The 25,900-nt window shown below is 41.4% G+C and overlaps 1 protein-coding gene across 7 annotated transcripts in view; it reads right to left on the bottom strand.

The window, feature by feature from the left end:
- LOC134204731 (uncharacterized) overlaps positions 1-25,900 on the bottom strand; it is a 106,370-nt gene that overhangs the window by 61,144 nt on the left and 19,326 nt on the right. The window contains exon 1 of one of the 7 annotated variants that reach the window (XM_062679527.1): positions 124-488. The exons of the other annotated variants lie outside the window; for them this stretch is intronic. The gene's annotated coding sequence lies outside the window, so the exon portion shown is untranslated. Of the gene's footprint in view, positions 1-123; positions 489-25,900 lie in introns of those variants that run through there. 7 annotated transcript variants of the gene reach the window in all.

Below are 25,900 nucleotides of genomic sequence, written 5' to 3'. Positions count from 1 at the left end.
AGACAACACACGATTGGCATTTACGATCGATCGTACCTTCCATGCATGGACCGTATCGCTTCGGCGTGAGTCAGAAGCATCTGCACTTTCACTGTCCTCCGTATTCTTAACAAACTTCCATACCTATTAAAACCTCATCATCATAACCGAGCGGGCGGCCTCCTGCTGCTGTTGGAGTTGCTGCTGGCCGAGATAGGTTCGAATCAGATTGAAGCATAGCACAAAGTAGGTGAACACTTCGAACGTCAGACAGAGCAGGATGTTGATGATTTCCAGTCGGTAGTTGCCCATTTGGTTAGCTGCGAACGGCAGAACTTCCTGCTCTCTGGAGTTTTTTTTTTCTACGCGATACCGACTTCCCGCGCGATTGGTGCTTTACTTGACCTGGATGGTTTCGCTGAAGAGGTGAAAAGTTCATACGCGATCGCGAGTCACTGGCATCGCATCGATCCTCTAGGAACGCCCGGCTTGAACTGCCAAGAAGCTGAAGGGAAATCTCGAGTCAAGTGGCGACAGACAGCGCCGGCGGTGATCTCTAACTGTGGCGAGATCTCGTCCGTCCGCAGCGGATGGCGTGACGAGTTCTTTTCAATCAGAGGTTTCCAAATTATGTAGGATAAATAAGATACAAACACGAGAATTGATTGAATATTGCCCTGGGATTAACTTTTCAAATTCAGAGTTGAAATTGAAAAAAATTCGTGCCGTTTCGATATCGCCGAGGATTTTAGCACGCCAGTTAATCGTGTAATTACGTTGTCTATATAAATCAATTTAAATTTTCAGAAATAAACGAAGTCCTAAATTTTCAGTTTGCATTTTAAAATTAAGAGCCAAATTGTGAATGTTAGAGTAAGTTGTTCATAATTATTTAAAATGAAAATCAAGGTATATTGAATAAAACAATATATGCCAAAAAAAACTACTTCCAATGTTAGACTAATAAAATGAAATATTTCGAAAAAAAAACTAGTGGAGAACCTCTGTTCCCCACGCACCAAGTGCAGTGAGCAAAGAGAAGAATGGCAGTAAAATTACCTTAGAAGATGGGATCACCGCCCAGTTCAAACCGAGAAGAGCGTGAGAGGAAGGAATCATCTCAAGCTCGAGTAAGTACAGAAGTAGGAAGGGAACCGTTGATGGAAAGATGCTGCATTATAATGCAACGAAAATGAATTAGGTGAAACTATGGATAAGTAGAGATTGAGTTTGGGATCGGAGATTAAAACGAGCTGCCCGACTAGGGCGCTGTCATAAATTGCGGTGGCGTAAGAGCCGTACGGCACTTACAGAAACTTTGATACTTTTTAGGTGCTACGGGGTGAAGCGTCACGTATTTTGTGAACACACCCATCGGAGGAAAAGGAGTGTCTTTTCCTATACTGTAGGCCTTTGGCGACTAGTGGGCTTGTTGCGTATCTTGATGCGATCCCGGGCAGAAGCCATGAACAGAATATCTAAACATGGTATGGATTTGATTGATATAAGAGATAAAAAACAACCAACAATATCAAAAATTTGCACCGAAATATCATTTAAATATCAATATATGATATGGATAAGAACAAACTAATGGCACATGATATTGATCACTTATTACAAATATCATAAATTGATCTTCCCATGATATTTTAGTGCAAAATTTTGATATTATCGTCTGATCTTTTATCTCTTATATCAATCATGTCCATATCTCATTTTGCTATCTTATCAACATTTGATATTATTGAGCTATTTTCGCCTACTCGGGATGCCCCCGTGCCGTGAACTGGTTTTAAATTGGATAAATTTGAAGGGTCACACACAAAGTGTTTCGACAAATTGTTTGGTGCGTGACGTGTGGATGAAAGATGAAAAGAGTAGAAAACTTGAATCAGCGAAGTGGCTACTTGGAATGTTGAAAATGTGTTTCATGTTTTCAGATTCTGTCGAAGACAATAGGAATCGTAGACGCTAGTCATCATGATTAGATTTGTTTTGTATAATGAAGAGAGTTCGCTGAAGGAGGAGAAAATATATGATTCAAACAGTAAAGAAGTCAGTTTTCAAGATTCGAAGTTAGGACAATAGTTATTAGTAATTTGAAAGCCTATTTATAAAAGACGGGACGAAAAATCTAAATTGATGAATAAATATCAAGGAAAACAAATATTATAATATGCCGGATGTCTATATTACTGTTTATTATAATATGTAATCAGGACTAAACTTTTTTTTTATATATCTTTATTAGGGAGAGTTTCAGCCCAAGGCTAGCTCGTCTCGTAGAACCAAACTTATTTTCCAACAAATCAGAAGATCAATTATGAAGTTGGTTGTTTGATAGTCTGTAATTTTTTTTACAACCTTGTTGAACAGTTTGTTGTTCAAATCCATTAGATACGGATATAACGCGTTAGATACCCTAGATAAGTTCCGCGTAAATCAAAACCGCGTAAAAAATGACTTTATTGAAAACCGATTTTTAGAGATTTTCACGTGTTTGTTTTAAAAAAAGAACGTATTTTTTTTTAAATCCGTAAACCGGGTAAAAACAATGTTTAATCAAAAAACGTTTTTTTTTGCGATTTTCACGCGATCTATCGACCTATTTCAAATATGGCGCATGCTCCTTGTGGTACAAAGAATAGAATGGTTACACAGTATAACTTCTTGGTCATCCAAGAAATTCCTGGAGAAATGCCTTTAGATCTACACGCGTAACCAAAGGTCTTTCGACCTGTTTCAAATATGGTGCATTGGTGCATACTCCTTGTGATACATAGAATAGAATATGTTCACAGCATAACTTGTTGGTCATCAAAAAATCCTGAAGAAAGGCTTGCAGGTATAAAAATGCATTTTTAACATACCCTCGTAAAACCTGGAACATCCACGGTGCCCGTGAACCGATCTTAGATGTAGAATAAGGACAGAGAAAACTAGAAGAGTTTCTGCGTCCGATGGTTCCGGTTTTTTAAAAATCGAATGATTCCATACAAAGTTATGCCAATGTGGAATTCGACAAAATTGTGCCTATCTTAACCTTTTTTTATCTAACCCCTGTGCTTATCGGCAGCGTAGAAGGGTAGAACATTGCTCCTGCTTACGCTGCCACAGTCCAGTTGTCCATCAATAGTAGTTCATTGTGTAAAGCCAGTTCAGTTGCCGTTGTTTGGATCTGAAGATGACTACATCTGAGGAGGGTCATATGTCGCAGCTACTGATCGATGGTCGAGCTTTGGACGGGCGTCTTCCATAGCACCATCCGCTGAGTACGTCTTCCAATGACTGAACGAAGTTGATGAAGGAATGACTGGGAATCGAACTCATGACCGGCCGCGACATCTAACTTCCATTCAACAAGGCTGTTATAAACATTTAATTTAAATTATGTCCTACTGGCCTCCGAAAGGTCAAAGGAGGGAGGGGACTCTATAAAAGAAAGTTTTGAAAATCCTCATTTTTTTTTGTTGTCCCCTCAAAATATTATTTCTGACAAAAGAAATACCCGAGGGGGAGGGGAGACATAAATGTTTTTAAAGGATGTATACTATTTCGCCGAAAAACATTTCACGGATTTTTTTTTGGCGGTGCGACATTCTGCGGTATGTACCATTTCGCGGAATACATTTTTTTTTTTCTCGAAAGACATTTCGCGGAATGCCATTTGGCGGAATTCAGTTAGAATAATTATCATTGAAATATTAACTGAATTATGCTTAATTACATGCAATCCGGTCTAAATTATTTTGGATTGTGATTTAAAGCAATGAAAGAAGGTAATGCTTTTTTTAAATAACCGCATCCGGTCGGTATAAGACAAAGTGAAGAAAGAATGTCTTCTTGAAATGGACACGTTTGCTCGGCATAAAGAAAATAAAGGAGGTAGTCCATTCTATGAATTAACGCATCTGCCCGGTATAAAGCAAAGGGGAAAGATGATAGCTTCTTTGAATGGATGCGTCTGTTCGGTATAAGGCGAAAGGAGTTGATAATGCCTTCTTTAAAAGAACCCGTCTGCCCGGTATAAGACGAAGGTATGGGCAATGCTTTCTTTAAATGGATGCGTCTGCCCGGTATTAAGCGAAAGGAGTTGATAATGCCTTCTTTGAAAAAACGCGTCTGCCCGGTATTAGACGAAGGGAGGGTTTATGCCTTCTTTAAATGGATACATCTGCCCGGCATAAGGCGAAAGGAGTTGAAAATGCCTTCTTCGAAAGAACGCGTCTGCTTGCGTGTCTTCTTTAAATGAATGCTTCTGTCCGGTATAAGTAAGTAGTTGATAATGCCTTCTTTAAAAGAACGAGACTGACCGGTATAAAACGAAGGGAGAGGTGATGCCTTCTTTATTTTTTTACATCTGCCCGGTATAAGGTGATAGGAGTTGATAATGCCTTCTTTAAAGGAATGCGTCGCACACTGGGGCAGCCCTGGTTCAAACATGGAATAAACCTTTCAGTCATTGAACTGATGAAATTGACCATAGGTGTCTTTGGCGAAGTTTGTATATACATCAATGCCGACATTTTGGTCAATATTCATCATTTTTAACGATAATCGCATAAAAGTCCCAAACGCCAAATTGGCCAAACAGCGTTTTGAAAGTGTGATTTCTTCAGAGAAGTTGCTTATCACTTAATTTCGATGAACCTTGCTAAACATTTCAAATATCCAGAGCCTACTGTGATGATTTATTTGCTTATTTTGAAAAGAAAGACTAAAAAATGAAATTTGATCAGTAATTGTACTTTTTCAACATTTTTACTATTGGATATTATTCAAAATCAAAGATATTGGTAAAACACACGATTCGTGGCGTTGATCCACTTAGAAAAATATATTTTTGGCGATTAATCGTGGAAAAAAGGCAAATTTATGATATTTTTCACATATGCCGATTATGCGATGGGGCAGAGACGGGCAGCTCTTTTTCATACAAACACTTTCTCAAAGACATGATATTCGATGATTTTCTTCAAAATTAATTTTACTGAATGCCAGTACTGATGCTATAAAAAATGCCTCCTAATGATTTTCGATTAGTTAGGAGGGTAAATAATTGAACAACATGGTATTAAAATTCGCATCGCATTTGTTAAACATATATTTAAGAACTGATGAAATATTATTATTGCCCCTCTGGAAGATAAAGTTTGTAAGACATATTCGTAGCGACTTACTAGAAAATAGAAAAGGGTTAGTTTTTTAAATATGATATGGGCATTTTATTTAGTTTTTTTATACTATACAATTGAATACCAGTACATATGTACTTTTTTTTACTATGCATTGTGATATTTGCAAAAAGTGTTTTTCCTTTTGTTTGTATTTTTCATATTTTACTGTTACACTTCTTTATGAAATATAAGAAAACACGCAGATACGTAGGACACTTTTGCAAATATCACATTATTTACTAAAAGTGAATATAAAAATACTGGTATTGTTAAATATAAAAAGCTCATGAACAAAAAATAAATTTACAAATCTAATCTTTATCTATTTTCTTCTGGGTGTATACAAATATTTTTAAATCAAATAATATCTTCCAAAGGGGCAATAACAATATTTCATCATTTCTTATAATTTTATTTTGAACAAATGCGATGAGTATTTGAATTTAAATCATTGTGCCATGTTGTTCAATTATTTACCCTCCTAACTAATCGAAAATCATTAAAAGGTATTTTTTTTATAGCATCAGTACTGGCAATCAGTAAAATTAATTTTGAAAAAAATCATCGAATATCATGTCTTTGAGAAAGTGTTTGTATGAAAGGGCATACATTTTTCTGTCCATTTCCGATTAAAACAGCTGCCCGTCTCTGCCCCATCGCATAATCGGCATATGTGAAAAATATCATAAATTTGCCTTTTTTCCACGATTAATCACCAAAAATCATTTTTTCTAACTGGATCAAAGCCACAAATCGTGTATTTTACCAATGTTGAGGAACCGGGTAATTACCTCCTTCGATTTCCTTGGCGGCTCCCAACACTCAAATTGGTCCGATTCGTTGAATCACAATTTCCTTTGGCTGGCGATTGTTCTTGGGGTTTCATGAAGCTATCCTGCATCGATAGCTTCTGGGGAATAATCCTTCTTGGGCAAATTGCAAACACTCGCGGACTGATTAAAAAACACTTTATTTAAAGGAAATCACAAACTACACATAAACTACATTTATTCTTTACTTAAAGCTAACATAATTTGTTCTTAATTACTACACACGTATACAATTATTATTTGCCATGCGAAGGCCACTACGCGCGCCTGTGGTTCAGTTTGAGGACCGATTCTAACTAAACTAGAAAATGAGACTGGTCATCAGCAGACGAATTGTCACGATCGCCTATGATACGGACGAACAACGATTCTCAGGATTGAAATCTGCTCCTAATTAAAACCATCTAATCTCGCGCAACATACCCACCACTGCAATTCCAGATGGTCGCGCTCTCTTGCGTGCTCCTAGGTAACGATCAGAGCTCTCCTTATACCGCATTGCCTATCGGAGATGTGGATAGATTCGGGTGATTGTTTACCTTGCCTGGTCACTTTCGCTTTCTATCCACACTCTAGTCTTGCTAAACATATAGCTATATTTGACTAGCCGTCTGATGGCTTGCTGGACCGCAGGCAATCCTTTGTTCTGCAGTCAGGAGCATTCGATGTAGGCTCGCAGTTAATTTATCGCACCAGGGTTGTAGTTTTGGGTAATTGAGTCGATACTACTCCACAACATCCTCACCCACCCAGGAATTGATCCAATTTCTGAAATTAAATAGAATATCCTCTTCGACGGGAAAGGGAATGGGAAGGTTGAACTGGAGTCGAAAATTTCTTTAATTGGTTGTTGAGTGTAGAAACGGTAAAACACACAACTTTTCTATAGGGCGTTTGAAAATTCCGGAGGCCGTTTTTAAAGTAACCACCCTTACAATCCCGTCGGTACCAGGATGGATAGCAGTGATACGGCCTAATTTCCATTTCATTGGAGGTTGGTTATCCTCCCGAATTATTACTAGCCCACCAATATCGACCTTAATCGGTGGTTTCCATCGCTTATTTCTCCCTTGGAGCTGACACAAGTATTCACGCCGCCATCTCTTCCAAAAATCTTGGAGCAGCTTCTGCATTAATTGGAAACGATCCAGCCGGTTCAGTTTGACATTTTCCAAATCAGGATCCGGTAAGCTTTGCAGACTGGAACCAATCAAAAAATGCGACGGTGTTAATGGCTCCAGATCGTTGGGATCGTCCGACATTGGCGTCAACGGTCTGGAATTTAAACAACCCTCTATCTGTACGAGCAACGTGGTAAAATCCTCGGGTGATAACGGCGTTTCTCCTACTACTTTCACAAGATGAATCTTGGCGGACCGTACCGCGGCCTCCCATAGGCCTCCAAAGTGAGGAGCACTCGGCGGGTTAAAATGCCATCGTGTCCCTTGTTCCGAGCAGTGTCTCGCCACACCCTCACGATGTTCCTTCGTTCTTAGTAGCTCGTCCAATTCCTTCAACTTGTTCCGCGCTCCAACGAAGTTTGTGCCATTGTCGGAGTACAAATCTTCGCATTTTCCTCTTCTGGCCGAGAATCGTCGCAGGGCTTGGATGAACCTGTCAGTAGTCAGGTCCGAAACAAGTTCGAGGTGCACCGCCTTGGTACACAAGCAAATGAACACAGCGACATACATTTTTACCACTGGGCGGCGAGGTGCTGGCCGGACAAAAAATGGCCCACAATAATCTACGCCGGTCTGAGAAAACGGTCGGGATACAGTAACACGTGGCGCTGGCAGCTCCCCCATAAACTGCTCGATCGATGATGGTTTCACCCGGAAGCATTTCATGCATCGGTGTACTACGTTTCGAACCACGCTTCTTCCTCCCAGCGGCCAGAAACGTAATCGAACAGTTGCCAATAATAACTGCGGCCCAGCATGCAGTAGTTTTTCGTGGAAATAACGTAAAATCAGCTTGGTAAGCTGATGGCGTGCTGGTAATACCATAGGGTGCTTCGTATCCTCTGGCTCTTTCGAATGCGCAAGTCGCCCTCCTACTCTAATCACCCGATCCTCTGATATGTACGGGTTGAACCAACGCAGTGACGACTTCCTCGGAACAGAGTCTCCTTTAGACAGTGTCCTCCATTCTTCTACGAAACATTCCTGCTGAACTCTCCGGACCAGGTTGACTTCTGCGTCCTTCAGCTCCGCTGTTGTGAGAAACTTCGGTGGATTTCGTTGACCTCGTGGTGTACGCAACAGATTCAGATACCGTAACCAATACGCAGTTCGTCTAACGAGCTCGATGTATGATGAGGAACGTCCTAGGTACCATTCGTTGAACTCCTCGGCTGAAGAATTAATACATGCGACAGCTGTATGTCTCTTCTCTTTGTCCGCTTCAGTTCCGCTTGATAGCTCTGGAGGTTCTGGCCAATTTTCGTTGCTTCTCCAGCCATCTCGGTCCACGCCACCAGAAATCGTTGTACGTCATCTCTTGCGGCATGAGGCCTCTCGAAATAAGATCGGCCGGATTTTCTATTCCTGGAACGTGCCTCCATTGTTCTGGATTTGTGAGCGTCTGGATTTTGGACACTCGGTTAGCCACGTACGTGGTCCAGGTTGTCGGTAAGGCCTTGATCCAACGCAAGACACAGGTAGAGTCCGTCCAAAAATACATCTGCGTGGATATTTTTAATGAATCCAGAACCGTTATAAAGAGTTCCGCCGACAAAACAGCGCCGCACAGCTCCAAACGTGGGATAGTTTGGCATTTCAAGGGCGCCACCCGTGATTTCGATGACAGAAGGCACACCTTTATCTTTCCTGCAGTATCCACACTTCTTAGGTAAATGCAGCACCCATATGCCTTCTCGGAGGCATCCGAGAAGCAATGAAGTTCCGTGGAAACTGCCGAGGGAACGATGACATAGCGATCAATCCTGACTTCGTTCAACAGAGGAAGCTGGCCAATTAATTTCCTCCACATCTCACCCACCTTCGAAGGTATGGGCTGGTCCCAGTCCAGCGCACGATCGTCTTTGTCCCTATATTTCCACAGCAACTGCATCACAATTTTAGCAGTTGTGATTGCAGCCCGAGCAATCCCTAAGGGGTCAAATAGCGTAGCTATAACTGAGAGTACCTCTCTTTTACTGTACTGCTGATTTGGTCGCACAGAAGGAATGTTGAAGCTGAATTTCAGCTGATCACTCTTCGGCATCCAGATAAGCCCGAGAGTTTTGATGGACGGATCCGGGTCCAAGTTGATTCCATCCCCCGTTCGAATCGCTAAACTGTCTTCAGGCAGTCCCTCCAAGACCTTGGGACTGTTCGATGCCCACTTCCTGAGACTGAAACCGCCTCCCTCCGACATTTCGCTCAGCTGTTTTCGCAACTCACAGGTTTCTTCCACCGTGTCCGCTCCCGTGATAATATCATCCATGTAGGTGTCTTCCCTCACCGCGCGTGACCCGATGGGGTATGCCATTTCTTCATCCGACGCTAGCTGTTTTAGGGTCCTTGTAGTCAAATACGGCGCCGGATTGGTACCGTACGTAACGATCTTGAGCTTATACACGCTGATGTCGTCCTGAAGATCTGAGCGCCACAGGATACACTGCAGAGGCCTATCCTCCGGGTGTACCCAAATCTGCCTGAACATCTTCTCGACGTCAGAAACGAGCATTATTTGCTTGGTACGGCTTCGCATGATTATTGATCTGAGATCATCCTGTATTACCGGTCCAGCCAGCAATACGTCGTTGAGCGATACACCGGACGATGTCGCGCAAGACGCATCGAACACAACCCTGACCTTGGTAGTAGTGCTGTCCTCTTTGAAAACGGGATGATGCGGTAAGAAACACCGCCGTTTGGTTGTTAAGGTCGCCTCTTCGACCTTTTCCATGTGTCCCATCGACTCGTATTCCTCCATGAAGTCGTGGTAGCTTTTGTGAAGAGTGGCATTCCTTGCCAGCCGTCGCTCCGTACCTTGAAGACGCCGAATCGCAATGTCCTTGGATTCGCCCAACCGTTGAATAGCGCCTTCCTCCTTCGGGAGTGTAACCGTATACCTGCCATCGGGATTCCTTTGGACTGTATTTTGGAATAGCTCCTCACATCGCTTTTCCTCCTGTGAGAGTACCTTGACCGAACCAACCTCTTCGCTAGACCAGAACCGGGCAACGAGAGATTCCAGTTTCTCTGTTGTGGAAGCGTTGCAGGTAATGTGCAGAGCCTGATTAGAATTGGATAAACCTCCACACACTACCCACCCGAAAACCGATTCGTTCAGCGTCGGCAATTGGTCGCCTAGATTGATTCTTTGACCGGTTTCGAAGAAATCGAAAAATGATTCAATACCGAGTACCAAGTCCACTCTGCTGGACTCGAAGAAAGCGGGATCTGCCAGTTTGATTCCTGGGGGTATCGACCAACCATCCGTGCGCATTGTAGCAGTTGGCAGATTCACCGTTACGTTGGGAAGAACGAGGAAGTGCATTGCTTGCGAGAAAGGAGAAACTCGCGATCGCACCACCGCTTGTATTTTGTGTTTGACCTTGGTTCCTGCTTGACCGATTCCTCGCACCGATATATCCACCTTTTCTCGTTGGGTCTTCATCCGTTGACTCAGTCGCTCCGTGATGAAGTTGCTCTCCGAGCCTGAATCCAAAAGAGCGCGAGCAGGAAACCTTCCACCTTGGTCATCTTCCACGACGACGACCGCAGTTGCCAGCAAAACTTGCGAAGAATATTGTTGAGCCGCACCAGAAACCGAAATGTCGGTGGCCGTCATATTGACCACCTGAGAGGAACCCGAACCAGAAGCTTCGTTGACTCCGGAGGACTCCTTTGGGATTGAAGGATGGTTGCCCCTAGCAACCGCTGCGACCTTTGCAGAACTATCCTTCTCCGACCTGAAACACACCAAAGTGTGGTGACGACCCTTACAATTCTTGCAATTGAACTTGGACTGGCACTCCTTGGACAAATGACCCACTCGGAAACAATTCCTGCAGAGGAAGTGGGTTTTCAGCAGGGCATCTCTGTCAGCCACCGACATCCGTTGGAACACGCCACATTGATGGAGGTAGTGGCTCTCCTTACATGCCACACATCGTGCTCCTGACGATGACTGCATCGTGCTGTAACTGGCCTTCGCTGTGGACTGCCTCTGCCTCTGAGGTTGTTGCTGCCACGATTGAGCACCCCTAGACTCAGCCGCCTTCGCTGGAAGCGATTCGAGAACACGTATCCTTCGCTGCAGAAACTCCGTCAGATCCTCCAAAGTATCCTGCTCCTTCGTGGAGGAAAACTCCTCCCAACCTCGGCGGGTCACCGGGTCCAAACGATTGGTGAGAAGATTGACTAGCAGGAGATCCTTATACTCCGCTGGTTCGACAACCTGGTCTAGAGTGTGCACAATTCTTTCGAACCCCTCAACTAGAACGTGCAACTCCGAAACCGACTCCTTTGAAAGCGAAGGAAGAGTAAAGAGCGACTGAACCTGCCTTTTCTTAAGCTGCTTACTATTGTTATAGCGCTTAGTAAGCGCATCCCACGCGATCTTATAATTAGCCTGCGTTATCTTTAGTGGATCGATTAGAGCCTTCGGTTCCCTCTGAAGACACCCCTTCAAATAATGAAATTTTTCCACCTCCGGTAGATCAGTCCGCCAGTGGATCAAGGAAGTGAATAAGTCACGGAAACTAATCCACTCGTCGATGTCGCCGTTGAATGACTGCAGCTTGATCTGCGGCAGTCGCACATGGTCGAGGACACCATGCACCATCGAGTCGTTAGCACGCGTTGACTGATCCTGCTCCGGTAGACCCTGTAGCTCCTTCCCTTTGTCCGTGAGGGATGACTTCGAGCGGTAGAATCGATCGCTGTAGATAAGACGATCCTTGTTGAAGGTCTCATCATCCTCGTCGTAGTCGTCATGGCATTTGATCTCCACCAACGTCTCGCCGTACTTCTCCCAAAGTTCGCCAATCCTCTCTAAGCGCATGTTGACATCAGTCGCGGTGGTGGCCTCATCGTAACGTTGAACGAACTTCCAAATATCGTCCAGGTCAGCTTGAATTTCACCCAGCTTCACGACCAAAGCTTTCAACGATGTCAGCTTACGGGGCGCCATGATGATTGGAGTTACTCGCACACGTAACGGAAAGAGAGATGAATGGTGTAGTGATCCACGTGATTCCAAGCTTCGGCAGGCATATACTCGGTGTATTTACCTGGCACAGTGAAATGCATCACCAATCCACATAAACAAAGCAGGAACACTGGGACTCCAATTGTTGATCGATAATGCCAGACGTCCAACAGCACAGCTTATAAACACGTTAACCGAGGGGGGGGGGGAATAAGGAGCTAATGTAGTATCCAACAAGCCTGGCCACGGCAGGCCATATACTAGTGTATATTACCTTAAAAAACAAGTGGCTGTACCCAAACGATAATCCAACTCGTAGTTTAATAATGTGGCACGATGGTGGTTATTGTTGCTCAACGTCAACGCAAAGTAGGCAGGCAATCAAAGAGGGAAAACAAGGTGTAATATCCAAATTTTATGCTTCGGCAGGGCATATACTGTGTTAACTCACCTGAGCAACAAACAGTGGTGCTAAACCCTAAGCAGAGCAAAATCCCAAATCCAAAATCACAGTTCGCAAAATGCCACCAAGTGCTCTCAGCAAGTCGTCACAAATGATTCGTCGAAGAGGATTTAATTTATTAAAAACGTGCAGTCACTGTCGTCCTGCTTCGGTGACATATACCTTCTATGTGACTCACCTGGACAGATAACTGTTGCCGTGACCTCTTCTGCTCACTTGTAGTTGCTGATGTGGGTGGTTAATTAGCGGTAGATCCAATCTTCCAAAAACGGTCTAAACATGGTCGAGTTGAAGACAGTTCCGATTACTGCGCAGTCGCTTGGGAACCACTAGATCGTCTCTCCGTTAGTAAGGTGATGCTCCATCAGGTGAAAATGAGGAAAACACGTCGAAAAATGGCGTTAGAATCTAGAAACTGATGCTTCGGCCGAACATATACTGAACTTGTGTAATTTACCTGGGAGATAAACCATTGCACTGGTTCAGTAGTTCGGCAATTCCGTAGGGGATGAAACTTCGACGCACGGTTTCGACGAATCCTTGGGCCAGTCTAACATTGATGAGTGGATCTCACGTAGTGAAATGCTCCAGATCGACGGGCAATATCAACAAAAGAAATCAATTCGATGAATGTCCAAACCGAGCCAATGTAGTTGGGATAATTCGCAACCTCCACTAATATCCTATGTTGTGTAGCTTCGAAAAGACCAATTGTCCGCGAGTATGATGGCGGGGTGGTAATTGTTCGCGCCCTGGGAATGGCGATTGCCTCCTTTGTGCCTCCTTTAATGATGGCGCGAATTCGAGCGCAGTATGGCTCCAAGCGATCCTGATTGTATCTCCCGTGTTCGAAAATCCTTCCGTGGTCCAGCCGTATCCGGTTCGCAGGACCAAAATGTTGAGGAACCGGGTAATTACCTCCTTCGATTTCCTTGGCGGCTCCCAACACTCAAATTGGTCCGATTCGTTGAATCACAATTTCCTTTGGCTGGCGATTGTTCTTGGGGTTTCATGAAGCTATCCTGCATCGATAGCTTCTGGGAATAATCCTTCTTGGTCAACTTTCAAACACTCGCGGACAGATAAAAACACTTTATTTAAAGGAAATCACAAACTACACATAAACTACATTTATTCTTTACTTAAAGCTAACATAATTTGTTCTTAATTACTACACACGTATACAATTATTATTTGCCATGCGAAGGCCACTACGCGCGCCTGTGGTTCAGTTTGAGGACCGATTCTAACTAAACTAGAAAATGAGACTGGTCATCAGCAGACGAATTGTCACGATCGCCTATGATACGGACGAACAACGATTCTCAGGATTGAAATCTGCTCCTAATTAAAACCATCTAATCTCGCGCAACATACCCACCACTGCAATTCCAGATGGTCGCGCTCTCTTGCGTGCTCCTAGGTAACGATCAGAGCTCTCCTTATACCGCATTGCCTATCGGAGATGTGGATAGATTCGGGTGATTGTTTACCTTGCCTGGTCACTTTCGCTTTCTATCCACACTCTAGTCTTGCTAAACATATAGCTATATTTGACTAGCCGTCTGATGGCTTGCTGGACCGCAGGCAATCCTTTGTTCTGCAGTCAGGAGCATTCGATGTAGGCTCGCAGTTAATTTATCGCACCAGGGTTGTAGTTTTGGGTAATTGAGTCGATACTACTCCACAACAACCAATATCTATGATTTTGAATAATATCCAATAGTAAAAGTGTTGAAAAAGTACAATTACTGATCAAATTTCATTTTTTGGTCTTTCTTTTCAAAATAAGCAAATAAATCATCACAGTAGGCTTTGGAAATTTGAAATTTTTAGCAAGGTTCATCGAAATTAAGTGATAAGCAACTTCTCTGAAGAAATCACACTTTAAAAACGCTGTTTGGCCAATTTGGCGTTTGGGACTTTTATGCGATTATCGCAAAAAATGATGAATATTGACCAAAATGTCGGCATTAATGTATATAGAAACTTCGCCAAAGATACCTATTATCAATTTCATCATTTCAATGACTGAGAGGTTTATTCCATGTTTGAACCAGGGCTGCCCCAGTGCGCGTCGGCTCGGCATAAGGCGCAGGGAGGGGTAATGCCTTAGATGCATCTTCCCGGTATAAGGCGAAAGAAGTTGATAATGCCTTTTATAAAAGAACGCGTCTGCCCGGTATAACGCGAAGGAAGGGGTGTCGTCTTCTTTATGGCAGGTACAAAGCGAAGGGAGAATATAATGCCTTCTTCAAATGAATACGTTTTCTCGGTATAAGGCGAAAGCAAGAAATAAAGGATTATTCATAAAAAACGTCTTTCCCTAACCAAGTAAATAGAAGAGATATTTTTTTCGTGATATCTGGCCCGTCTGCCAGATATAATAAAGGGTTTGTAAGGGGCAATTGAAAATTTGAAAACTACTTCTACATATTCTGGGAGGCCTTCCTTTCTTCTGAGCGGATGCGTGGATGCGTGATGTCGTGCGTGGCTGCCAAGCAAGACTATGCTGATTTAAACTTCTGGCTTGATCGAGGAAATTCATCGATTAGAAATTTGCTCGACTTTTTTGGGCATAAGAAGTTTCAACGTCATCTCATGTTATACGAATGCAAAAAACAATGGTAACTTGGCTTAAAAACCTCGCAGGTATTAATTGGTCGGGGTTGTGCCAAACCGCATCAAACGGCTTTGACTGACTGACTGACGAGATTGTTCATTCCGCCAAAAGTCACTCGGCGAAAAGGTACAATCCGCCAAATGTACCGCGAAAAGTTACATACCGCGAAATGTTTAACCGCGAAAATGAATGAAATGGTTTTCGGCGAAATGTTATACAATCGTTTTCAAATATTTGTATCGGCCTAATTGAAAACCACGGGGAAATAAGAATCTCCTTCCAGCAGAATGATCCAAAAAAAAGAATAATGAAATTTGCAATACTTGTCAAGCGGGATGGTTTGTTTGAAGAAGGGCGCGTCAACTTGTTTACAACTGTTGGTGATAAAAGTAATAGACGTGGACGACTAATACTTCCCTTCCTTGACTCCGATTGGCTACCACTTCATTGTCCAGTTGTAACTTCATTGATGCCCTGATGCAACCCCATCACATATATTTACAGTCAAAACAGTAATATTGTAACGGGTATTGGCAATAGATAATGTTATACGGAAAATTAGGGGAAATTTAGGCAATGTCTGAGGAATTGCTACTGTGCTCCAATAATTCACTCTGAAACATCAATTTCATCGTTAATTTAGGCTATATTGCAACAAAACATTCTATTCCAAAATTGAGAATTTCAATCCAATATGCGCAAAATGCGCCATCCAAAAAACATAATCAAAATATTCCAATATGCATTCCATTGCACGTCCACAAAAAATTACCTTGAGTTTTGGTCGGTCATCTTGGATGGCGTCAAATATCGATTTTTGAACTCTATTTATCGATCTCGATTGATATACACCCATACCCGAGCAGGAGAAATTGGCTCATTAATACCTAATTCTGTTATTGATACCATACTCTCTTATGAAAGCTTTTTAAAAACTGCGGAAGAAATTTTATCGCAACTTCCACCTGAAGTCAAAGTACATATTTATGGAGATTTTAATCAACGCACCGCTGACTTTATTCCGGATTCAGAGAATAAGCAAATCCTACTTCCAGTTGTTGGGGAAAATGAAACACTACTGTTTATATTTGATAGAATTGCCAGCTTAGGGCTTAACCAAATCAATCATATTAAGAATCAACAGAACTGCTACCTAGACCTTCTATTAACGAATATACAGGAAGATTTTGTGTGTCAGAATCATTGAATCACTTATGGAAAAACGAAACATTCCACACAGCTATTGAATACTCTCTGTTTGTTCATGATTATCAAAAACCCAGCGACTGTGACTTCGAAGAAGTCCTTGATTACCATAAAGCAAACTATGACAACATAAGACATAAGCTAAGTAGATTAAACTGGAAGCAAATTTTAGAGGATGAAGGGAATATCGAATCTTCCGTTGATGTCTTTTATAGCATCATTTTTAATATTATTACTGAAGAGGTTCCAATAAGGAAAAAAAGGCGGAACGGAAATTCGAAATATCCAATTTGGTATAAAAGACAGATAAAAAAATTAAGGAATCGCAAACAAAAATTACATAAAAAATACAAACTAGACAATTCGAATGAAAATTTGGAAAAATATTTAGACATCTGCGATCAATTAAAACTAGCAATTGATGTAGTATTTGAAGAGTATAATACGAAAACAGAAAACGAAATAAAGTTATGCCCAAAGAACTTCTTCAATTACGTAAAATCAAAATTAAAATCAGACAATTTTCCCTCATCCATGTATCTAGATGATTTTTTAATTCCTCGGAAGAGGATCGGAAGAGATCTGTAATCTATTTGGAGATTTCTTCCAATAAATATACACCACCTTTTCGGAACAAGATCGTGACCTTGATTTTTTTGCGCCTGTCCCAGAATTTGCTAGGGATATTGGTGTTAATCAGATCATGGTAAACGGTATTCTAAACGCTTAAAAAACATAGATGCATCTAAAGGCTCTGGCCCTGACGGCATTCCACCGGTATTTTTGAAGAGTCTGGCTAAAGAGCTGACGGCACCTTTATTTTGGCTCTTCAGATTGTCACTGGAATCCGAAAGTTTTCCCAGGGTATGGAAAAGCTCTTACCTTGTGCCCATCTGCAAATCGGGCAAAAAACCGGACATTCGTAATTACCGTGGAATAGCCATTATCTCTTGCATTCCCAAACTTTTTGAATCTGTTATTAATGAAAAATTATTTTCACAACTTAAAAACAGAATTACAAATAAACAGCACGGATTTTTTAAAGGTCGCTCAACCGCTACAAATTTAATAGAATTCATTGATTATACTCTTCATGCGATGGATAATGGTAACTACGTGGAAGCTCTGTACACTGACTTTAGCAAGGCGTTTGATCGCATTGACATTCCATTGTTACTCTTCAAATTGCAAAAAAATGGAATTGAGCCAGGACTCCTTAGATGGCTTGAATCTTACCTCACAGACCGGCAACAAATAATTAAATTTAATAGAAAGAAATCCAATCCCATTCAAGTCACTTCAGGAGTTCCACAAGGCTCCCATCTTGGCCCTCTTTTATTTATACCCGGGTAGACGAGAATAGCTCATTAACAGTAAACGGGAAATTGATAACAAAACATGATATGAACTTGTTTGAAATAAGAGTAAAAATAACAAGCGAAAATAACTCAAAAAAATGCACCGAAATATCATAAAAATATCAGGTTTTGCTATTAACAAGAACTTATCAATATCTTGAGCTATTAGTTTGTTCTTGTTAATAGCAAAACCTGATATTTTTATGATATTTCGGTGCAAATTTTTGTTATTTTCGCTTGTTATTTTTACTCTTATTTCAAACAAGTTCATATCATGTTTTGTTATCAATATCACAGCTTCTACCCGGGTATTGTATGTAAATGACATTTCCCTCATTCTCAAAAATATAAAGCTTTTAATTTATGCCGATGACATAAAGTTATTTAAGGAAATAAAAAATGAAGGCGACATTATCGTATTCCAGAATGAAATACAGATGTTTTATACATGGTGCAGAAAAAGCCTATTGCAACTAAATGTAAAGAAATGCAACATCATATCATTCAGCAGAAAAAGAACAACACCAAATACACAAATTGTACTAGGAAACAAAACTGTAGAAAGTAGTGAAAGAGTTAGGGATTTAGGAGTGATTTTAGATTCAAAACTAACTCTTGTTGATCACTATAACACAATCATTCACAAAGCTAATAATATGCTAGGCTTTATCAAGCGCTTCTGTTTCAACTTTCCGGATCCCTACACAATCAAAGCACTATATATTTCATATGTACGATCCATACTGGAGTATTGTAGCATTGTATGGCGGCCTTACCTAACCACACATGAAGAAAGAATAGAATCAGTACAAAAACAATTTCTACTATACGCTCTTCGTAAACTAGGTTGGACGTCATTTCCTCTTCCATCTTATGAATCACGTTGCATGCTTATAAACATACAAACATTGAAACAGCGTCGAGAGTTTGCAACGATTTCATTTGTTAACGATATAGTATCTCAACGTGTTGACTCAACTGAAATTTTGTCGAAATTAAATTTTTACATACCTTCTCGGCTACTTCGACATAGGACATTATTTTTCACTAACCACCGCCGAACAAATTATGCCAAATTTGGACCTCTTAACCGAATGATGGCTGTTTATAATCAACACTGCGAAGCTATTGACTTAACAATGTCTCGGCATAACATTAAACAATATTTTCAAAAAACAAACATAAGAAATTCAACAATTTAAATTCATAATTACAAACAACTTTAGCAAAAAAAAAAATTTTTTTTTATGTTTTTTATTGTATTTCATAATCTACTATAGCATTACGAAAGAAAAAACCCAGATTAATCCACCTAGCGGTGATGGTGCCTTTCTCGTTTTTTTCGAGTGAGTAATTTCTACGCACTTTTGGTATGAAAAAAATATTTTGGCCATAACTTCTGAGCCCATAGTCCGATCCGGCCAATTTTCAATAGGAAACAATGGAACAGGATTCTGCGTCGAATGCAACTTGTTGCGAGCAAATCGGTTAGGGATAAGTGCCTGAAAAATTGGCTAGACTTTTTGCGCACATACAAACACACACACATACACACACACACACAGACATCACCTCGATTCGTCGAGCTGAGTCGATCGGTATATAACACTATGGGTCTCCGAGCCTCCTATAAAAACATTGTTTTTGGAGCGAATATATACCCAAGCAACCAAAAGTTCGGATTTTACTTAAAATTGTTCCTAACCGAACCAATTAGTTCACTCTTGGTTCACATTGAGTTCCAAGCCTCTTAACCGAACTTTAAAGTTCATTTCTGCGCTCCCACCGTACAAAAAGTTACTTAAAATGCGAGCTGATTAAGCCAAAACATCCCCTATTATCCGTACTTTTGGTTGCTTGGGTAGCCTTTACGTATACTTTGTATACGAGAAAGGCAAAAATGGTATAATTTTCGATCCCATAATCCGATATGGCCAATTTTCAATAGGATAAAACGAAACAGAATTCTACGTCGAATGCAACTTGTTGTAAGCAAATCGGTTGAGGATAAGTGCTTGAAAAACGAGTGACATTTTTTACGTGATTTTTCCGTAAGAATTTGTATTTTGGCCATAACTTTTGATCCCAAAGTCCGATCTGGCCAATTTCAAATAGGAAACAATGAGATAGGATTCTGTGTCGAATGCAACTTGTTGCGAGCAAATCGGTTGAGGATACCTAAGTGCCCGAAAAATGAGTGACATTTTTTGAGTAGTTTTGCGCACACACACACACATACACACACACACACACACACACACACACACACACACACACACACACACACACACACACACACACACACACACACACACACACACACACACACACACACACACACACAGACATCACCTCAATTCGTCGAACTGAGTCGATTGGTATATAACACTATGGGTCTCCGGGCCTTCTATAAAAAGTTTGTTTTTGGAGCGATCATATAGCCTTTACCGTATACTTAGTATACGAGAAAGGCAAAAACGTGTATATGTACATATTTGTACGTCGGTTGACGAAATAAATAAATAAATAAATAAATATTATGAACTAGCCATGCATAAGAGGTAAAATACCAAAGGAATAATACAAAAAAATAATATGCACAATACTTGAGTCATAACATACTCTGTACCTCTGTACCTGTACCTTTCAATACCAAATGCATAACCCATTATTATTCGTTTTGTTTTGAAATGCCTAAGCATGTTATGTCTTTGGTATTATTTTTTGGTATTTTACTTTATATGCAAGGCTAGTTCATACCAATTTCTGTTATCGAGGTCGTCGCTCCTGCTCGGGTATTGCATGGTTTCATTGTTGAGAACACTACGAAACTGCTTCATACTTGAATTTTGGTCGGCATCTTGAATTCCAAAATAGCGTCAAATATCGATTTTTGAATTCTATTCATCGATCTCGATTGATAGACACCCATATTGCCTCGAGACATACAAATGATCTTTGAAACCATCTGCTTCCAAAAAATATTCTAAGTGTTTTCCCTTGGAAAAGACTCCGAATATTTTTCTGAAAACCGCGTAAAATCAGAAATCCGCGTAACATTCGACGATGTTGTAGAAAAACCTAACCTTAAATGTCTACCATTTCGCCAATCAGTTTCTGGGAAAAGTTATCAGCAAATGAATCATACTTTGACTAGGTGATTGAAGTCATCACTGATTCGTAAAATCAGGTTTTTATAGAGCATTACCTTCAGTCCATGAGATGGGTCACTGGAACTCCTGTGGAATGTCTGTAAAGGAGAAATTAAGGGAAAAATGCAACACCATGAAAAATATCGTGCAGATAAAAATCAGTGCAGTGCAATCGGATCAATCCATCGCGCTCAACGGTATCTAATCGATTCAATCAGTCAAGGGTTGATAACACAAACTTTTTTTGCCTTGTTCGCCGTGAATCATAAGTCGAAAAAGTAACGATAAGAACTTCTACGTCGCAAATATTTGTCGGCAATGCATTTATTCGTTTCAATTTGGAAAGAACCCGCTTTCTACCATCAGAAAATAAGTAAGCGAAATTACCACAGGTGGTACGTGCTTCTAGAACAGACAGCCGCATCAGTCGCCAAAATAGACAAAATAACGCCTTTTTGTTTGAGGTTTTATGTGCGTGTGTGGTGCGACTGTTTATAAATCGAGTCGTTCCCCACTTTCCACGCTTTCCGCTACACGGCACCCATCCAAAAATATATTTTTTAAAACCAATGTTGTGTTGAACACAACTCTGCACAGCAAAAAATTAAGCGTGCAGAGCCGGATATACATTTCCATGGGGTCAGGGTCAATCTAAATAATTTGTTCTGGCTTCTAAGATATATTGATCTTGAATCGAACATCGGAAGGAATTAGGCAGATCATGATTCTCGGGCCCACTTAAAATTATCAACCGAACAAAAAAACACCCACTTTTATCCAAAGAATCGCAACTTTTGTCAAGGAATAAATTCCTCAAAATGTGTAAGTCTTGAAAATTGTCCATTGTGATCATCGAAATGATATTATTAAATTTTTTATTTGAAAAAAATGACTTCATGTTGATTGACGCAGTTCTTTCATTGCTATAATTTAAACGATCAAACACAGCAATCGTTACGAAAAATAGGAGCTGCCTCAATGAGAGCTCATTTTGAGTTCGACGTTGCTCGTCGCTAGAACCAGGTTCGGAGAACTAATTTGTAAAGTGTGGCACGGATCCTTAGCATAGTTAACATGCATTTCCATTAGCGAACAGAAACCGTATATCTTCCAAAAAAAGGCAAGTCGAGCGATAAATAGACCGCAACCAGAGCACACGCAGCATTGATTAATTTTCGGCTATTATTGCGGTATCATCCGTGCAAGCTGAAAGTTGAAACATACCGCACAAATAGGCAAAAGTTTCAATTTCCAGCGAGAGGGAAATTTGAAAAATGTGCGGAAGCGCTAAAAACAGGGAGCCAAGCCGTGTTGGAGTTATGATGATTTTTATTCGAATGGATATAGAGAAGATGGAGCACTGGAAAAAAGAACCAACGAGCATATTGCTCTACATTAACTGTGGTTTTATGTTCATAGCCTCCCAAATTAATTTCGTAAGATCAGCAAGCGGTGATTGCTGAACATTTAATAAAATGCACAACATTGCCGCTAACCGCAATCGACCTCATCTAAAAACAAAGTGCAGATGAGAAAACTGCTTGCAACATTTTTAAATTTGTCTAGTAAAAAATTGTGTATGTTAAAGTCAATTTACTCAACCTTAAATTGTACATATTAGTTTGTATAATTTTTCAAATGATTTCATATGGGTAGAAAAATATTTTTGGTTTGTATAAAATCGAAATCAAGCTCACATCACCCCAATTAGAAAAGTAACCGCAAGCTAGATATGTACATTACGTTGGTCACAGTTCCTATTTGTGAGAAAAATTATATTCCTGTGATATAGAATCTCTGACGGCGCCTGGTAATGGTGGGGCATCAGCAATTTTAGGCGTAATTGATTCATTTATAATTTGACGTCAGTAGTAAGAACTATAATTGGAGGCGTTAATTAGTCAAGCGATAGATCAACAAAGTCTTTTTCTTCTTCTTCTTCTTCTTCTTCTTCTTCTTCTTCAATGGCTCTACATTCCAACTGGAACTTGGTCTGCTTTTCAACTTCATTTCATTTATTTAGTTAACATCTAAACAGATAACACTGAATCAACAATTTGACGCCAATGCACGGTTCGAGGCCGCATCTCTCCATCCTCGGATACGCCCCACGCTCGCCAAGTCGTTCTGCACCTGGTCTGCCCATCTCGCTCGCTGCGCTCCACGCCGTCTAGTACCTGCCGGATCGGAAGCGAACACCATCTTTGCAGGGTTGCTGTCCGGCATTCTTGCAACATGTCCTGCCCATCGTACCCTTCCGGCTTTAGCTACCTTCTGGATACTGGGTTCGCCGTAGAGTTGGGCGAGCTCATGGTTCATTCTTCGCCGCCACACACCGTCTTCTTGCACACCGCCAAAGATGGTCCTAAGCACCCGTCTCTCGAATACTCCGAGTGCTTGCAAGTCCCTTCTCGAGCATTGTCCATGTTTCATGTCCGTAGAGGACAACCGGTCTTATTAACGTCTTGTACATGACACATTTGGTGCGGTGGTGAATCTTTTTCGACCGCAGTTTCTTCTGGAGCCCGTAGTAGGCCCGACTTCCACAGATGATGCGCCTTCGTATTTCACCCCTGACCCGAGGTAGACGAATTCCTCGACCACCTCGAAGGTATCCCCGTCTATCGTAACACTGCTTCCCAGGCGGGCCCTGTCGCGCTCGGTTCCGCCCACAAGCATGTACTTTGTCTTTGACGCATTCACCACCAGTCCAACTTTTGTTGCTTCACGTTTCAGGCGGGTGTACAGTTCTGCCACCTTTGCAAATGTTCGGCCGACAATGTCCATGTCATCCGCGAAGCAAATAAATTGACTGGATCTGTTGAAAATCGTACCCCGGCTGTTACACCCGGCTCTCCGCATGACACCTTCTAGCGCAATGTTGAACAACAGGCACGAAAGTCCATCACCTTGTCTTAGTCCCCGGCGCGATTCGAACGAACTGGAGTGTTTGCCGGAAATCTTCACACAGTTTTGCACACCATCCACCGTTGCTTTGATCAGTCTGGTAAGCTTTCCAGGGAAGCTGTTCTCGTCCATAATTTTCCATAGCTCTACGCGGTCTATACTGTCGTATGCCGCCTTGAAATCAACGAACAGATAGTGCGTTGGGACCTGGTATTCACGGCATTTTTGAAGGATTTGCCGTACAGTAAAGATCTGGTCCGTTGTCGAGCAGCCGTCAACTAAGCCGGCTTGATAACTTCCCACGAACTCATTCACTAAAGGTGACAGACGACGGAAGATGATCTGGGATAACACTTTGTAGGCAGCATTAAGGATAGTGATCGGTCGAAAGTTCTCACACTCCAGCTTGCCGCCTTTCTTGTAGATGGGGCATATAACCCCTTCCTTCCACTCCTCCGGTAGCTGTTCGGTTTCCCAGATTCTGAGTATCAGTTTGTGCAGGCAAGTGGCCAGCTTTTCCGGGCCCATCTTGATGAGCTCAGCTCCGATACCATCCTTACCAGCTGCTTTATTGGTCTTTAGCTGTTGAATGGCATCCTTAACTTATCTCAAGGTGGGGGCTGGTTGGCTTCCATCGTCCGCTGAACTGACGTAGTCATCTCCTCCGCTGCCTTGACTTTCACTGCCTGTACTCTCAGCGCCATTCAGATGTTCCTCGTAGTGCTGCTTCCACCTTTCGATCACCACACGTTCGTCCGTCAAGATGCTCCCATCCTTATCCCGGCACATTTTGGCTCGCGGCACGAAGCCTTTGCGGGATGCGTTGAGCTTCTGATAGAACTTGCGTGTATCTTGAGAACGGCACAGCTGTTCCATCTCCTCGCACTCCGCTTCTTCCAGGCGGCGTTTCTTCTCCTGAAAAAGGCGGGTCTGCTGTCTCCGCTTCCGTCTGTAACGTTCCACCGCTTTTCAACTTAGTATTCTATTAGCATTTCCTCAGTTATTAATTGAAAGCTTTTCTATGCCCGCTATTGCATGAGTATGTATGCCCAAGTATACTATGCCCAGGGTGTCGAGAAATTTTCCAACCCGAAAACATCCTAGACCGAACCGAGAATCAAACTCGCCATATCCAGATTGGCAATCCTACGCCTTTGCTCGCAAGGCTATTGGAGACCCCAAGTAGCACAACAAGTGTGTATTACAAAATTTTAGTGGATTTTATCATCTGTAATTGAAAAGGTCACTAGGAATTTTTTGGAGTATTTTTCCAAAAACTTCCAATTCCTGACTGTATTGTGATAGTTTGGGGGGTTGCTTCTTCTTCTTCATTGGCTCTACATTCCAACTAGAACTAGAACTAGAAATTAGCATTTCCTCAGTTGTTAATGGAAAGCTTTTTTTTATTTCTTTATTTAAGAGGCTTGCACATAATGGAAAGCTATTCTTAGCCCGCCGTTGCATGAATATGTATGTATCTTGTGCGGTAAATAGGTACACTATGCCCAGGGAGTTAAGAAAGTTTCCAACCCGAAAACATCCTAGACCGGAACGAGAATCGAGTTCGCCATCTCTGGATCGGCAATCCTACGCCTTTTCTCACAAGCCTACTGGAGATGCCAAGTTTAGGGGTTTTAATAGCAAGCAATTCCAGAATCAAAACCTGGTTTTACTACTACTACTACTGTCTTCGGATGTTCTCCAGAATTCCTTAGAAATTATCTTCTGACATTTTTTCGTAAATATCTTATTTAAATAATTCTTTAGAAATACCTCCAGGATTTTTCCAAAAAAAAAACAAGAATACTGCCAGAACTCTTTCGAAAATTATTTCAGGAATTCCTTCGGATACCATCGGAAATTCCATTCCCTCGGAAATTTCTCCAATAATTCCTCCGGATTCTACAGCAGGAATTCCTAACGTAATTTCCAAAGGAACTTCTTATGACATTTGCGATATGACGTCAACTTCTCCAAGAATTTCAGGAATGTAATTCCGGATGAGTTTCCAAAGGCATTTTTAGTCTATTTTTTTAAGTT

The sequence above is a fragment of the Armigeres subalbatus genome, unplaced genomic scaffold (genome assembly GCF_024139115.2).
Source record: "Armigeres subalbatus isolate Guangzhou_Male unplaced genomic scaffold, GZ_Asu_2 Contig857, whole genome shotgun sequence".
NCBI lineage: Eukaryota > Metazoa > Arthropoda > Insecta > Diptera > Culicidae > Armigeres > Armigeres subalbatus.
The sequence above is the reverse complement of the archived record's forward strand: the minus strand, read 5'-3'. Positions and strand labels throughout refer to the sequence as shown.